Here is a 15,920-nt window from a genome sequence, read left to right on the forward strand (position 1 = left end):
TGCATTTTAGTTATAACTTAGTTATATGGGGGACCCTTAGCAATGCCTGGAGAGAGCTTTGGTTTTCCTGACTTGGGGAAGGGGGTGCTGCTACTGGCACCTCAAGAACAGAGGCCAGGGATGATGTTAAACATCCGACAGTACAGGGGACACTCCACAGCAAGGAGTCTCTGGATCAAGGAGTCAATGGGCTGAGGCTAAGAGACTCCAGTTACAATCAGAAAACAACAATGCAGGGGCATAGAATGGGAGGGGATTGATAATTCTCAGGGGGAAAGGGGTGTCTTGTGGGGGGTACTGGAAGAGACTGGACAAAAATCATATACCTATGGATGAGAACAGCAGGGGGGCTGGGGGAGGAGGTAAGGGCAAAGGGTGGGGTGGAGTCCAGGTAGAGGGGAGCTATTAGGGGGGGAGAGGGGGGAGAAACAATTGTAATATTCTGAACAATAAAGATTTATTAAGATAAATAAATAAATAAATAAAGCTGAAAGAAAGAAAGAAAGAAAGAAAGAAAGAAAGAAAGAAAGAAAGAAAGAAAAAAAGAAAACAACAATGAAGCTGTTTTCATTTTGAAGTCCCACAGCTGCTCTTAACTGGGCAAATTTTGCCCCACTAGCTCATCTCACCTTTGCAATACTATGAGCTAAAAGTCACCCTCTTTTTACCGATGAAGTGTGGTGTTTCTCCTTTTTCTGCGTTCCGCACGGAAAAAACGACAGGTTCCTGAGGGGAGGAGCTGGGGATTAAGAAATTAGAAAAAGAAAGAGACAAGAGGCAGAAATGGATTCAAAAGCTGGGAGCTAGGTAGGTGCCATCTCTCTGATGGAGAGACAGTCACCCTCACCACAGACCACACAGCATATTTATTGGCTTCCAAAGGAGATTTTAAGGTCAAAAGGAGCTTCCGGTGTGCCCAGATCCTATTCATCAAAATCTGGGTAAGCTCCTTATTTTTTTTTTTTTGGTACAAGATTTAGCATATCAAGACCTGGGTGAGTCAAGGTCCTATTTGTTCCTCATTCCAAGCAATTGGATTAAGAAACCAGTACTGATAACAGGATTCTGCCAGTGCCCTCGGACTTAGCTGATAGGAATTAAAAGAATGTCCTTGTGCCTTCTCAGGTGGCTCTCTACAATGAAGAAACTGAGGCACGGCAAATTATATGCTTTTTCCCAAGCTGGCTACCGTGCCCCCACCCCATCCTGACCCTTAGGAAGTCTGCCTGGCTAAGGGGCCCTGTAGAATTTCTGCAGACCCAGCCTAGAGGCACCATCAGCCCCTCACAGGACTCTCTCGTGTCCTTGCTTGCTTGTAAAGAACAAGACTTTGAAGTTGACTTTCAGGTGAAGCATTTAACCCGACCCACCCCCATTCACAAATATTCCTACATCCCAGCTCCATTCCTACATCCTCTAGGGCCTAGGAAGCCACCAGTGGCCACCTCTGACTTATTTATTTAGGGATTAAGTCTCTTAAAGATAAAAAGTATCTGTTGCCTCAGTTCATATGAAATTTATTAATGATATTTTCTTTTCTTCTTCACTCTATTGTTCTTCAAAACCAGGACTAACTTATTGGCATCAAATTTTAAACACAGAGAAGTCCTGACTCCCAATAAATCCAGTTTTACGCCTCCCCTCAGCCCCCACCCCAGCACTCCCTCTCAACTGGTCTTGTAAAACACGATTGTGGATTTTAGCAAGGAATTCTGCAGGTTGGATTTCTTTGCATTGACAGCCCCACCCCAGCCTATCCAGGACAAGCTACACAGAGTTCCCCTACAGACATGACAGTCCTCCTGAAGGGCAGGGTGAACCCGGGTTTCTCTGTGTGTCACCTTTTCAGGGCAACTGCTGGCTCCAAGGGCCTGCTCTGCACAAAGCCCACCTGACTGGCAGCAGTAAACAGTGGCCTGGGGAGTTTTAGGAACAATAAAGGAGGGAAGACAGGATGAGACTCGAATGTCTCTGAGCTCAATGTGGAAATAATCATTTCTAAGAAAAACAAATTAAAAATTAAAGGAGCTTCCTGCTGCATGATTTAAGATCTGGTTTGACTGGAATTACATCAAAAGGCATAAAATATAAACATTTCAGAAAGTGTCTCTCCCATCTCCATCCCACCCACCCTCACTACACACACACACACACACACACACACACACACACACACACAGCCATAGATAGATTGTCAACAACACTGAAAGAGAACTTCAAAGTCACATGGCCAAGCCCCTCACTGAAGTAATAGGGGAACAGTCCAGGGTGGGTTGGTCACAGGTAGGCAACGGACTTGCCCCACGAAGGTACAGCTGGTTATGGCAGGGTCTGACACAGGAGCCCAGTGCTGGGAACGTGGTCGTCACTTTGTCATCACCACTCCTTCCCTCCTCCAACAGCCGCAGGAAACAGATACCTCACCCTGTGACACGCATGAGGAAAGTTAGGCACAACAGCCAAGTGAAGACACACACGGGAACTGAGAACCCTGCTCTTTCTTGCTACGCTCACTGAGGGGAACAGAACAATGGCTCCCAAGGATGTCCATGTCTTAAGGCCCCAAAATCTGTATGTCACCAAACATAGACTCCACAGCTATGATTAAGTTAAGGGTCGTGAGCTGTAGATTATCCTGGATTATCCAGGCGGACTCAATGTAACCACAAGGGTCCTTATCAGAGGGAGGGAAGCAGGAGGGTCCGGGCAGAGAGAGAGAGAGATTTGAAAATGCTACAGTGCTGGCTTTGAAGAAAGAATAAAGTGCCCCAAGGCAAGGAATGCAGAAATATGCTGGAAAGAGACTGACCCCCAGAACCTCCAGATACATCTTATCCCCATTACAGAGATGAGAAAATCAAGGCACAAAAACTTTAAAAGGGCAAGTGAATGGGAAAGAGCACAGCAGGCCCTAATCACCTGGAGCTGCCTCTTATACACTCCCCACTGGGGATCCCGCCCGAAACCAGGGCATGTGCCCTGACCGGGAATCAATCCGCAACCTCCAGGTTCATAGGTCCACGCTCAAACACTGAGTCACGCCGGCGGGGCAATGAAGAACACTCTTGAACCTTGCTCCTCAGAGCACGGCCCACCTACCTATTGCATTGCAACACCTGGGAGCTGTTGGGCAATACAGGTTCCAGGATGCCACCCAGACCTACTGAACCAGACCCATGATTTCCACAAGGTTCCCCAGTTGGTATACCATGGGCCTCTTGCTGATTCTCAGGATCTTTGCGGCCTCCAAACCTGAATAGTTTCAGGTTGTGGGTGGAGTCAGGACATATTAAAGTCACAAAAGGGTACCTTTAAAACTATCTGCAAGGATGGTTTTGTAAGTGCATGGCTGTCCCTGCTTCCATCGGCATGCTAGTTATAACCAGATACTTTATCTGTTTTTACAGCTATCCCTGGGCCAACAGAATCCCACCCCACTTCTGCACCCCAAAATTCTCACTCAAACTTCTTCTGTCATTTCAAACACACTTTCCCCTGCGAGAGTGCAGGTAGGGATCACCACATTGCTATCATCATTAACTCCACAGCTCAGTGTTTTGACCATTTGCCCCAGTATATGTGCACAACTTAACAATCCATGATATTTTCACTTATAATTGTATCACTTACTTGTAAATTATAAATTATTCATAAATTACATACATGTATAAGGTCAAACCATATGCAGTTGCCATTTTTGTAGGCTACAACAGCCAAACACCTATGATTTCATGTGGCAGTTTTAAAACTTAAAATATTCAGAAGCCCAACTTTCTTTTTTACTTTTTAGATAACACACAAATAGAAGTGCTCATCTGTTTTGGTGACTTTGTGCAAAACAGTTGCTATTGCAAAGCCTGCTTCCTGATCTGTGGAGATAATAATGATAGCAATGTAGTGAGATTAAATATATATGTATATATGAATTACTTATTGTAATAAGGGTGCAGTCAAAAGGAAGTCATTATTAGCTCAACACTTTAAATTACATTTATACACTTCTTTTACAAAAATGGAGCCTTACTTGCCCTAGCCAGTTTGGCTCAGTGGATAGAGCATAGGCCTGCAGGCCAAAGGGTCCCTGGTTCTGGCCAAGGGCATGTACCTTGGTTGTAGGCTCCTCCCCAGCCCAGACCCTGGTTAGGAGCTTGTAGGAGGCAACCAATCTATGTGTTTCTTTCACATTGATATTTCTCTCAGTCTTTCCCTCTCTCTTCCACAGGGCACATATAAAGTATGGTCATGGGTGATTCCAAGAACACACGCTCAGCACAGCTCCTTCTTCATGGCTGACCCTACAAAGGTTGCAGCTGTTACTACTGTGATGATGGGCATCCTTTAGCAGATCCATGGGAATGGGTTTACAAAGCTGAGGTCTCCCAAATATCCCTGCTAACTCTTCAGGCCATTCCAATTCCTTACCTAACATTTTGGATCTTAATGGCTCAGAAACAGAGCTAGTCAGAGGAACTTCCATCCCCCACCACCACCCTCCCAGAGACCCAGCACACTGAGCTGAACTTGCTTTAGAGTGCACTCTAAATGAGAACTAAGGGTAAGGACTCCAGGGTGACATGGTGTGGCCTGACTATTGCACACACTGCTGGCTGTCCCCTCTTCCAGACTGCATGCAAAGGACACTCGTCCATTCTGAACACATGATGTGGCTCGACCCAGATGCTCTGCCACCGGCACAGCCATTTCCGGGCAGCTCAGGCCATTTGGGTCCAAAATACCGAGACTCTGACAAGCCCAGTCCCAAATAAAATTCTCGTCGAGCTTTCATGAACCCAGGTTCCAAAACACTCCTGTAAAAAAGCCTACCTCTGCACCGCAAGTTACCTTTCGGATGTCCATTGACAGAGGTGGAAAGGTCTGCAGGAAACTTCATCACAAAATCCTCAGTAGTAACAAACGGAAGGAAGAAAACCACCAAACACCATTGAATAAATTATGATTCCAACATGCAAATTTTTAAACGATGAGCTAGAACTTACTGTTCTTGTTTAGGCCTTGCAGACAATATACCACTGACCCCTGACCTTGCTGGTCTGAAACACACTGGTCTGAACCATGCTGGTCCACTCACAGGCGAGGCCCTTTGTATCCTCCAGTTTCACATACACAGATTCAGTCAACCCAGGAGAGTCGAAAAACAGTATTTTCTGATTCCCAACTGCAAATTCACAACTGAAAATGCTGTTTTTTTTTCTACTAGCGGTATAAAGTCAAAAGTTATACGTGGATTTTTTTTAATCCTCACCCAAGGATATGTTTATTGATTTTATTGATTTATTTTTCTTAAAGATCTCACACATTTATTACTGAACCATCCTACTATTGCAGGGGGGGGGGGGGGGGAATCAACAGAGCAAAATCACAAGTCCATTAATTCTCCAATTAAAATGCTCCAACTGTCCAGACAGTAGCATCTTTTCAATCATTTAAAGGTGGAGGCAACCAGGATACAGCATAAATATGTGAGTCATCTCTCATGAGTGAGTTCTCATAGGCCCAGTTTGGTTCTTTTCCAATGTCTCCTCTTCAAGTTGTACCTGATTTTATTACCAGTTTTCATCTGAATCCATTAAGGAATGAGCCGATTCTGCTTTTGTTTCTTGGCCAGGAACCTCTTGATCCTGAAAGTCTTGTGGGAAGACATGGTGAAGGAGAGGCGAACACGCACACTTCGATGGTGGAGAAAGAGCTGTTTATTGATTTTGGAGAGAGAAGAGAAGAAAGAGAAACATCAATCAACTGCCTTTCCATAAGCACTCCAAGTGCCCCAACTGGGGATGGAATCCACAACCTAGTTGTATGCCCTGACTGGAATCAAACCCACAACCTCTTGGTATATGGGACAATGCTCCAACCAACTGAGCCACACTCAACAGGGCTATATGCAGGTTTTTGACTACTCGGCCATCTGTGCCCCTAACCCTGGCGTTGTTCATGTCAACTGTCCTACAAAGCATGGGGGAAAGGCCTGAGGGCAGGAAGTGCAGAACATCACAGTCTAAGTTGAAGGTATGATCTTGGGGGCCAGAATGCCTGAGTTTGGATTGCAACTTGCTTAAACTCTCTGCACCTCAATTTCCTTACCTGTAAAATGTCATGTGTAAAGGGCTTAGAGTCTGTGTGAGGAGTATCCTGAGGGCTATAGCAGTGTTAGATGGTATTATTATAAAGCAATAGCTCCTCTGTGTTTTTACATATTGTCGTCCTGTGAACTGCTTTCTCAATCTTTTTTTAGGAATTTAGTAACAGTTTCAATAGGAAAGCTACCGTACACATTGTGCTGATGCTTTAGACACAGGCTATAGGATGGGTGTGGAAAAGCAAGGTCTGGAGAGCAGTGTGGCTCTGACCTGGCCCCACGCTTCCTGACTGTTGTCCCTGTGCATGTCAGCCTTCTCTGGGAGCTGCAGCTTCCTCATGGGTAAAATGTTGATAATTGTGGTGCCAGTAGCTCCCACACCACATCGGCCACACAACCCCTCTTAGCACAGTGCCTGGTGCCCTGATGGTCTAAAAATCTGAAATGTCATCTCTGCATCATACATTATCCAAAACTTTGCCATGTCAATTATGGTCTTTTTTGTCATCTATAGAGTCACTTTTTCTTGAGATTTTTGGAATCCTGGTTCTGCCACTTAAAAGCTATGTGACCTTGGAATGGTTACTAAACTCCCTAGGCTCAGTACGCCTATGTATAAAATGGGAATATGATGGCTATCTATCTAGGATGGTTGGAAGGACTAAGTGGTGTTGAGTACCATGCATGGAACTTAATGTGTGTTCAATAAATGGAGAGCACTATTATTATTGCTAATCTTCAGGAACACCATGTAGTGGACCCATTATAGAGCCTGAGAAAGCTGAGATCACAGGTTAGATACCTGCCTTAGATCGCATGGGTAGCAAGCAGGGAATGTCTTATTTAATTTCTACTTTCCTGTGTGTTTGTCATGTTTTCCCATCTGCTGTCCTGTGAATTCTGGTGTTGGTACCTGGTGGCTATGAAGTAGCTCAATTCATCAGAGCTCAGAATGGATGCAATGCCTTCTAAGCCTGATAAGCCCGAGTTTGGATCCTGGCTATGTCAAGCTGAAAAATCCCACTGGAATGTAAGTTCCATGCAGGCATGTATTTTGTCTTCTTCCTAGTTTTCTCCCCAGGAATCACCCGGTCTCTCCAAGAATCACTGTATTTGGATTCTAAATCAGTACATATAAAAAGAACTGGGGGCGAGCCCTCAGGCTCCAGCAGTGACTCCTACCCCAGTGCATGCCCAAGTCCATCAGAGCCCCGTTGTTGGGCCCCAGGGGCGCAGGAGGCAAATGTTGAGGTGCAGCTTGGAAAGCTGAGATGCTAAAATCAGACACTTGCAAAATGCTGTCACAAATATGGAGAAGCATTTTGGCTACTTACATGCAGACACTCCCAGAGTGCGAGACAAAGCAGACCTCCTGGTGAATGAAGTAAACATGTATGCCTCTACAGAGACCCCAACTTAAAGCAGGGCCTGAAAAGCTTTGCTGATGAGTTTGCCAAACTTCCGGATTACTGACAAGCAGCAGTTGAAAGACCTGAAGCCAAAGGTAGGGTCACTCAGTTGGTTAGTGTCATCTTCATACACCAAGGTTGTGGGTTCTATCTCTGGTCAGGGCATATGCAAGAATCACACAATGAATGTATAAATAAATGGAACAACAAATTGATGTTTTTCTCTCTCTTCCCTCCCTCTCTTCCTCTCTGTCTTTCTAAAATCAATAAACTTAAAAATATATATATAAATATATTTTTAAAAGCTTATGGAACCATTATAAAAACGAAGGGAGATGAACTCAAAGCAACATTAACAGCCAGGAATCAAGAAGCCAAATAGCGCAGAAAGAACATGTCAGAGAAACCCACCTGGCTGCCCTGTTATTTCACAGGCAGAAGCCAAACTACGGAGAACTACCTGGGGTGCTACCCAAACAACTCGTCATCTGGAGGAAACTACTGACAATTTTGAAAAGCAGAAAATAAAGAATATAAAGGCTCTATTTTCAGAATGTATCACTACTGAAAAATGTTATTTCATGGTAAACCTTTAGAGGCCTACACTGCTGCCTACCAATATATACAAAAGCTTGATTGAAGACGACTAAAAGGTTTTCTGAAATCTCTGTGTCCACCAGATAAGTCACCTCATTTAGTTATTGCAGGAACGAATTCAAAGTGGCCTCTTCAGAGATTACTGTTAGCTAAGTGTGTATCTGAAACAGGACAAGTACCCACCTGTCAACTTAGAAAGAATCAACAAGCAGAAGGGGAGATGAAAAGGATGAGGACTTAGATGTAAGAGAAGAAGAAATTAATTTATGAAGATTCACATTTCCACTTTTACCTTAAATGACTTGGAATTCAGAATGACTAAATTGTAAAACTTTATACTGGCTTGATACAATAAACCTCACAATGAAACCCTCCTGGAAATGGAAAATAATTAAAGGGACTTTATGCTAACAAAAATGAAGGTTTTAAAAAACATTAAACATCAATCATTTCAACATCCTGTCTAGCAATATGTGATCTTTTTGTATAGGTTCCATTATTAAAAAAAAAAAAAGACTATATTTTAAAAGTATTTCATATCAATATATGCCTAGTTGAGGTTGCAATAGTAAATAGATGACAAAAATAAAAAAAAATGTTTAACAATTCCACTGGCTTCTTTTGGGTTAAGACACCATACTTTCATTACTAGAAATGGGTCCTTAGTCATTCTGATTAAATATAAATCCTATTCCGTAAAGCCTCAATAAAAAAAATTTTTTTAAAAAAACATCTTTTTTTCCTTTTCCTTTTCATTTTAATACAGCCTGAGGTTTCATTATTTAACACATAAATTTACTTCTCACTCGAGTATAATCACTCTTGATTAAAAGTAACGGGTACCTAGGATATCAGTGTTTTACACAAAGCAAGTATTTTCGCTTTAAAAAGAAAGCGACATTCAGCACAATTCCGGTTTTAAACAAAACTGCCGTTACACTCAAGTTGTGATACTACAACTTCTGGAAAGCTGTCACTTGGTGGAATGGTGCCTAAGAAAACACCCTGATTAAAAACGTTATGAAAATTGTACCAAATTCCCATCTAATTTAAAGGAGTAATTTAAAGTCAGGCTTGTTCCTGAACATGGGAAGCAGTTTAAGCTGAGCCTTTCCGTATGCCTTTGGATGGAGAACTGTACTTTATTTCATGGATCCCAGTCAGGCACATAAAAATTATGGAATTAATAGAATCATTTGGGAAAACTACAAAAAGCAGTTATTCATAACAGAAAAATAAAGACTTTCTGAAAAGCTAAGTAAATAATAGTAAAATAAAAAGAACTGGGTGTGGTCAGATTTGCTCTTGAAAATCACATCAATCATGCGCAAAATACTGTAAGCAGGGTTTGTGTATACAAGCCCAGGTGATAAGACAGGAGAGGGTGGGGTGAAAGGATTCCCCTGATTCTGGATGAGGTGTGGACAGGTGGGAATGGAGGGTGTATACACATACATATGCAAAGTATGCCACCAGGCATTCCTTTTCCTCTGGAGGAAACGGTTCTTTAGCTGAAGTTGAGCACACGTGATGGGATTCTCCTCCAGTTTCAAACGCTGGAGCAAATATGAAGATAAGGGGGCGGAGGCAGCCACAGCACTGGACAGAGATCATTTTCTATGAGCCTATTTCTAAAACTGCCTGAGCCCTGTGAAATTCCGCACCAGCATTTCCCTCCTGAGAGGCTCGCATTTGCTTCAGCTATCTGGCGCCAAAAGGCTCAGTCTTGGGTCTGGGCTTGGTTTCAGCACTGGCTGGAAAGTCCATAGGCCCTTTGCTGGGTGGAACAGAATACTCTGAGCTGAGCAACCTGAGGAGCAGAGGATGAGAGTGGCAGATGCGCCATGGCGTCTGTGGGCCTAAATGACTCAGTAGGTAACAGTGGGGCCTGGGGCTCTGTGGAACAAGCATACCCCATTGCCACAGCAATCCAGCTGGCGTGCCATGCAGGAGAGCTGGCCAGGCAAGGTCCACCTTGCTCAAGGGGGTTGCCCATTCCTCCTGAGTTGAGACCATTTTAGAAGCCTGGCGGCACTGCACCTCTTAGTTACTGCCCTGCCTTGGATTTGGGTGGCCAACGAATGATAATTTTGCTTGTCATTTTGAGCTGGATTGCAGTCACTTGCCATGGCTGTCTTTCACAAGAGCTGGTGTTCAGGCAGTGTGTAGAGTATTAGCATGTAAAGCTGTGATGTGCACACATGCATCCTGCTCACACTCCAGCCTAAAGGACGTGTTGAGAAGCAAACGGCCATGAGCAAGCACCATGTTCCTGTCGGGCTGATCATCCACCCAGCAATGCACAGTGTTTTCTTTCATAAACACACTCATGAAATAGTGTCACCCATCATTCATTTAGCTTGCCTCTTCCTGGTACTCAAAGCACCTTTTTTTTTTAAGGCAAGTAATATTTGGCAGCTTTAAGAAAGAAAAGGAAAAAGGTTGGCTGCCATAGTGAAAAAATATAAATTTTTTGTTTCCCAAAATTGCTTGGGGGTAAAAAAAAACAATGGTCAGGTTATTAGGGGTACAGAGGTGGTGTGTTAGGGGGTTTATTTGTTTGTTTAAAATGAAATGTTCATTTATATTGTAGGCACATTTAAAGCCTCGTTTCTTTAGGCAATAACATTTCTAAAGCACAATGTGTTCACAAGGAAACGCAGGAGTCCCCAGTCATCTGAGTCACTCTTTTTTCTCCCATAAATTCACAATACTTGGAAAACAAAATTTAAGATAAATCTACGTCTTTTGATAAGTCATTTAAATATGAATTGTATCACCCTTTGTAAAGAAGCCAAACCTCATTCAAATTTCATTCTGGATGGCACAGTGTTTTGGACAGAATGCTCTCTTTCCTTGAGGAAACCCCATATTTTGAAAGAGTTTAAAAACACACACACACAAAACACACACACACACACACACACACACACACACACACAAAAAAAAAAAAAAACAAAGAAACTCTGTTCCTAATGCATTTAAATTGATATGACATTCCACTTCCTCTTGCATCAGATTCAGGCAGAAAATGATGTCATGGGTACTTTACAAGTCAATGACAGCAACAGCATAAGAAAAGAGTTGACAAGAAGTCAGAAGGAAAAAAAAGAACTTTAAAAGGTAAAGTGGAGACACCTGGCAAACACGACCTCTGTCAACATCTACAGCGATAAGTCACATTCATAGCATGTAACCTTGATGTGATGTGATGAAAAGACCTATTTGGGTCTTCTCTCCCAAACCCATGACTATAGTCTACTTGTGAGAATAACATAAGATCAATCTCAAATGAGGGCCACGCTACAAAATATATGATCAAGTGTCCTCCAAATTGTCAAGGTCATCAAAACCAAAGAAAGTCTGAGAACCTCAGAGCCAAAAGGAGCCTAGGGAGACATGATGGGATGACTTGGGTGGGATACTGGACCAGAAAAAGGACATTAGGGAAAAACTAATCAAATCTACATAAAGTATGGACTTCAGTAAATAACAATGAATCAATAGTGGTTATTAATCATAACAATTAGACAATATTAATATGTTAACAGGAGAAAGTGGGTGTGCAATACATGAAAATTCTCTGTACTATATTCTCAATTTTTCTGGAAATTTAAAACTATTCTAAAATAAAAAGTTGGACTTAGGCTGGCCCAATTGGACTCTCTCTCCTGTGAACTGGAGGGGAGCACAGGCTCCCAGTGACTCTGAGAGCCTGGGGCAACTGCCTGCAGTTGCCTTGTCCTGCACTAAGCAGAGAAAAGAAAAACATCCAATGTAGAGAGACCGAAGTCAACCACAGCCAACCAGCCAACCAGCCATCATGCAGAGAGGGGCTTCCATACTGATTCTGAGTGGACTCCCAGTTTCCTGGGAGAACTTCAGGGTACTTCAGTTTCCTCACAGCTTGCTCTTCGTTTCAGAAGCCTGGCAGCACTGCACCTCTTAGTTACTGCCCTGCCTTGGATTTGGATGGCCAATGAATGATTGTTTTGCTTAAGTCATTTTGAGCAACCCCAACCCCATCCTTAATTCTTTAAAAAATAATTATTTTTTTCTTAAGCTAGTTCGAGAGGGTGTCTGTTATTTGCCACCAACGTATCCCATGTTTGTTGTTTAATGTTTGGGAAGGGCTGGAAAACATAAAGATAAGTACAAGCATTTGCTTACATCTATGGACATCTATCACCTGTGCCATTTCTGTGACCATCAGCAGGGTCATTCTTGCCTGCTCAATATCCATTCTGCTTGCAGTTTCTACAGTGAAAGGATGTGAGCCTGAACTTGGTGGTGGCATTTCACCCACTGAAGGGGATAATCCACCTGAGAATGAAGTCAAGAGGGGAACGCAAAATTGAGAACTCTGAGCTCCTGGATCCAGCTGAAGGCATAGGCCTTTTCAACAATAGGAGCCAATGAATTCCCTCTTTACCTGAGGCAGTTCGCTTAGGGTTTTTGTTCACCTGCAACAGAGCAAATTTCAGGAAGCTTCTTGAGCCAGAAACTTGTGCTCAAGAATCATAAAACAAGCCCACCGCATGGGAGAACATATTTGCCAATGTTAAAATCAATAAGGGTTTAACCTCCATAATTTACAGGAAATACATACAACTGAACAAAAGGAAGATAAACAATCCACTCAAAAAATGGACAAAGGATCTAAATAGACAAATTTCAGAAGGGGACATACAGAAGGCCAGGAGACATACTCAAAGCCACTAATATCCAAGAAATGCAAATCAAAACAACAGTGAGGTACCATCTCATACCTGTCAGAATGGCTACCATGAACAAATGGCAAGTGCTGGTGAGGATGTGGAGAAAGGGAACCCTTGTGCAGCCTGATGGAAATGCAGATTGGTGCAGCCACTGTGGAAAACAGCATGGAGTTTCCTCAAAAATTAAAAATGAACCGGCAATGGGGAGCAGGTGGTCTCAGATTCAGAGGGGGGCAGCGGCAGCTGTGTGCACCTTGGACTCGGCCCCCGAGGGCTACAAGCTCAATAGTGACCTGTGCTTGGACTCACACAATGTCCCAGACACCCTACCGACACGCTGGGGCAGGAACAGGCCCATCAACGTGAACCATTACACCAACAAGAAGAGTACTGCAGAGAGCATGCTGGACATCACCCGGCTGAGGACCAACACCTCACAGCAGAAGGCAGTCATCAACCAGGGCCCTGGCTTTGGCTTCTGGTGGTGCCATCTCCATCTCCCTGCAGATTTGTGTGGGCGTGCTGCTCATCTTCCTTGTAAGGTACAACCTCAACAGCCCAGCCAAGCGAGCCAAGTTAACTTCAACAACCTGGCCACCGGCCTCATTTCATCATCGTCGTGGTCAGCATCTTCATCGCGTCCAGAAGCCTGTGGTGGACCTGGTACCCGGCAGTAGGCTCTGATGGCCAGGCTGTGCCAGCCACAGCCTCACAAACCCTAAGAGCTGCCTCGACCTCGGGCCATCTGCCTGTAAATTGCACCACGGAGAACGCCAGAGCCAGGACTGGAATGGAGGATACTCACCAGTGTGAGTCCTGCTCCATCCATGGCTCCTCCCCACCGAAGCTGGGACAGCGAGGCCCAGAGGCAGAACTAGACCCCCATGGAGGGTCATGGCCAACACAGACACACAGCAGGCCTGAGGAGGGCAGGAAGGGGCAGGGCCAGCCTTAGTCTTGGGACATTTCCAAAAGGACAAGGAAATGCCCCCCTCAGCCAATGCTCCACTGGAGGGCCTGTGGCTCCTGCCCTTCCTGGGACACTGGACCAGCAGTTCCCCCTGTGGCACCATCATGGCCGTGGGCCATGAGCCCACCTTTCATCAGCCCCACTTTTCTAAGCACGAATGACCAATAAAACAAATGCTCCTTCCAGCAGTCTCCCTCTCAGGCTTGGCCCTGGTTCACACCTCAGGTGCCTTTTCTAAGGCTGGAAGTTTGGGCCGCTCCTTGGCACCTGGCATTTCCAATCAGGTTCCAGACCAGGGTCTTGGGTCTCCAGTGCCCCAGTGTCTCACTTTTACAGAAGAATAGGTTAAAGAGCTCCCACAGCCCAGGCCCAGAAGTCATGGCCCAGGGTCACACTGCAGGTTATTATCTGCTCTATTGGGAACCTCCCTGCAGGTGTTCCCTATCCTTCAGACCTCCCCCCTCCTGCCCCGTGAGTGAAGCGCACACTGTGCTGACTGTCAACAGCTTCGTTGCAGCTGGCCAGTGGCTCGGTTGGTCAGAACGCAGTCCCGATATGCGAAGGTTGCGGCTGAATTCTGGTCAGGGCACATACCCAGGTTGCAGATTCAATCCCCAGTTGGGGCCAGTATGAGAGGCAACTGATTGATGTTTCTCTCTTTCTCTCTTCTCTCTCTAAAATCAATAAACATATACTGAGTGGCCAGATTATTATTAGGTCTAGTAATAATTAATGTCGTTTTCTAATACTTTTTTTTAAATCGAATTTATTTAAACAATACAACAAAATTTAATCAACAATATAGTTGCCGTTGTTTTCTACTACTTGTGCCCAACACTCAGGAAGCATTTTAATCCCTCTGTTGTAAAATTCTTGTGATTTTGATGCAAAAAATTCGGTCAATGCATTTTTGAGGCATTCTTCATTATTAAATTTTTTTCCAAGAAGAAAGTTTTGCAAAGAACGAAACAAATGGTAATCGGAAGGGGCAATATCAGGAGAATATGCAGGTTGAGGGAGAACTTCCCATTCCAACTGGCGCAGTTTTTCAGCAGTGATTCTTGCAGTATGTGGTCGTGCGCTATCGTGGTGAAGAATTACGCCCTTCCGATTAATCAGCGTGGGTTCTTTTTCTCTTAAAACTTGGGCTAACCTTTCCAATTGGGCACTATACACTGCACTTGTAATGGTTTGGTTAGATGGTAAAAGTTCATAATGAAGAATTCCTTTAAAATTCCACCAAACACACAACATCACTTTTTTCGCATGCAAGTCAGGTTTTGACGTGGGCTGCGGAGCCTCATTTTTGTCCAACCATTGAGGCCGCCTTTTCAAATTAACATACAGCACACATTCTTCATCTCCGGTAACAATTTGCTCTAAAAACGGCAAACGGTTTTGAGGAGAGAGGAGCGAACTGCAAATTGTAACTCTTTGATTACGGTTGTTGTTGGTCAACTCATGAGGAACCCATTTTCCAAACTTTTGGACTTTGCCAAGTGCACGCAATTGATTGGAAATTGTTTTTTGTGAACAATTTAAAGTTGTCGCAAGCTCTTGTTGGGTAATTTGAGGATTTTGCACCAAAAGAGCTTGAAGAGCTTCTTGATCAAAATTGGACACACAGCCTCGACCACTCTTGTCATCTAATGAAAAATTTCCCTCGTGAAATTTCTCAAACCAACGCTGGCATTTTCTGGTGCTAACTGCATCTTGACCAAGAGCACGACAGATGTTTTTTGCAGCCTCACTTGCTTTTCTTCCTAATTGGAACTCGTAAAGCATGCAGTGCCGAATATGCTCTTCATCCGCCATCTTCTTAGCCCTAGTTTTGCAACAAAAACCAAACCAAACACAAACTTTTTCAAGCAAAACTTGTTAATTGCACTTCACACGTTCTGTAGATACCACGTGTTTGAAGGTTATGTCAATACAAGTCAACGCCAAGCAAGATTTTAAACGAATGTTGGAAAACAACATTAATTATTACTAGACCCGATATGATCTCTGAACACATGATAATCTGGCCACTCAGTGTGTGTGTGTGTATACCTAATAAAAGAGTAATATGCAAACTAACCATCACTCCGCTACAAGCCAAGCCCACCAGCCACACCCACCAGCCAATC

The 15,920-nt window shown here is 43.9% G+C and overlaps 3 pseudogenes across 3 annotated transcripts; 2 read left to right on the top strand and 1 right to left on the bottom strand.

Annotated features, from left to right (window-relative positions):
* Positions 1-5,312: 5,312 nt before the first annotated feature.
* Positions 5,313-5,662, bottom strand: LOC311624257 (large ribosomal subunit protein eL39-like; annotated as a pseudogene). The gene has a single exon. The product of its transcript is annotated as a large ribosomal subunit protein eL39-like (transcript).
* A 1,678-nt stretch (positions 5,663-7,340) lies between these two features.
* Positions 7,341-8,373, top strand: LOC311624777 (CBY1-interacting BAR domain-containing protein 1-like; annotated as a pseudogene). Its single transcript has 2 exons — positions 7,341-7,622; positions 7,812-8,373. The product of its transcript is annotated as a CBY1-interacting BAR domain-containing protein 1-like (transcript).
* Positions 8,374-13,021: 4,648 nt separating this feature from the next.
* Positions 13,022-13,505, top strand: LOC311624778 (ninjurin-1-like; annotated as a pseudogene). Its single transcript has one exon. The product of its transcript is annotated as a ninjurin-1-like (transcript).
* Positions 13,506-15,920: the final 2,415 nt, after the last annotated feature.

Source organism: Pipistrellus hanaki (genome assembly GCF_964339955.1).
Source record: "Pipistrellus hanaki genome assembly, chromosome: 6".
NCBI lineage: Eukaryota > Metazoa > Chordata > Mammalia > Chiroptera > Vespertilionidae > Pipistrellus > Pipistrellus hanaki.